Source organism: Perkinsus marinus (genome assembly GCF_000006405.1).
Source record: "Perkinsus marinus ATCC 50983 genomic scaffold scf_1104296937092, whole genome shotgun sequence".
NCBI lineage: Eukaryota > Perkinsozoa > Perkinsida > Perkinsidae > Perkinsus > Perkinsus marinus.
Window position 1 is genome coordinate 1 of NW_003213913.1, and position 1,272 is coordinate 1,272.

Here is a 1,272-nt window from a genome sequence, read left to right on the forward strand (position 1 = left end):
CATTAGGCCACGAGACCAATAAACTTAAGATTTGACCCACCATCCTGCGCCCCATTGACTTCGTGGCACACATGGTCTCCCATCCGACACGCTGAATAGATCGCAAAACTCTCGCTCCTCATAGAGGGGCCTCCATTATAGATCATAAAACTCTTGCTCCTCATAGAGGGGCCTCCATTACATAGTGATCTTAAAGGGGTCAATTCATTGGAGATCGCTTGTTGGCAGACCAACAATCTTCTTGTACCCTTAGCCTCAGCATGTATCCCGACGAGTCACAAGGGTATACAATCAACATCGACATCTGTACGGCCAGTTGCATCCGTATATGGGCGCTTTTCAGCGTGAAGACGATCTCGGTGGGACTCGAACCCATAGACTTAGATTCCGAAGACCAACGCCTTATCCATTAGGCCACAAGACCAATGAGCTTGAGATTTACCCCACTATCTCGTCACTACGCGCAACACTGACTTAACGGCACACATGATTTCGCATTCGAGACGCTGAATAGATCACAAAACTCTTGCTCCTCATAGAGGGGCCTCCATTACATAGTGTTTTCAATGAGGTCAATTCATTGGAGATCGTTCGTTGGCAGACCAACAATCTTCTTGTACCCTTAGCCTCAGCATGTATCCCGACGAGTCACAAGGGTATACAATCAACATCGACATCTGTAAGGCCTGTGGCATCCGTATATGGGCGCTTCCCGGCGTGGAGACGATCTCGATGGGACTCAAACCCACAACCTTTGGTTCCGAAGACCAACGCCTTATCCATTAGGCCACGAGACCAATGAGTTTGAGATTTACCCCACTATCTCGTCACTACGCGCAACACTGACTTAACGGCACACATGATTTCGCATTCGAGACGCTGAATAGATCACAAAATTTGCTCCTCATAGAGGGGCCTCCATTACATAGTGTTTTCAATGAGGTCAATTCATTGGAGATCGTTCGTCAATTCATTGGAGATCGTTCGTTGGCAGACCAACAATCTTCTTGTACCCTTAGCCTCAGCATGTATCCCGACGAGTCACAAGGGTATACAATCAACATCGACATCTGTAAGGCCAGTGGCATCCGTATATGCGCGCTTCCCGGCGTGGAGACGATCTTGATGGGACTCGAACCCATAGTCTTTGGTTCCGAAGATCAACGCCTTATCCATTAGGCCACGAGACCAGTAAATTTGATATTTGTCCCACCATCTCTGCGCCCCATTGACTTCATGGCACACATGGTTTCCCATCCGACACGCTGAATA

General features: G+C 48.2%; 3 non-coding genes across 3 annotated transcripts; all 3 read right to left on the reverse strand.

Annotated features, from left to right (window-relative positions):
- Positions 1 to 351: 351 nt before the first annotated feature.
- On the reverse strand, positions 352 to 424 carry Pmar_PMAR011181. The gene has a single exon. It is a non-coding gene; the product is annotated as a tRNA-Arg (tRNA).
- Positions 425 to 724: 300 nt separating this feature from the next.
- Positions 725 to 797, reverse strand: Pmar_PMAR011182. Its single transcript has one exon. It is a non-coding gene; the product is annotated as a tRNA-Arg (tRNA).
- A 320-nt stretch (positions 798 to 1,117) lies between these two features.
- Pmar_PMAR011183 lies at positions 1,118 to 1,190 on the reverse strand. The gene has a single exon. It is a non-coding gene; the product is annotated as a tRNA-Arg (tRNA).
- Between the last annotated feature and the right edge of the window lie 82 nt (positions 1,191 to 1,272).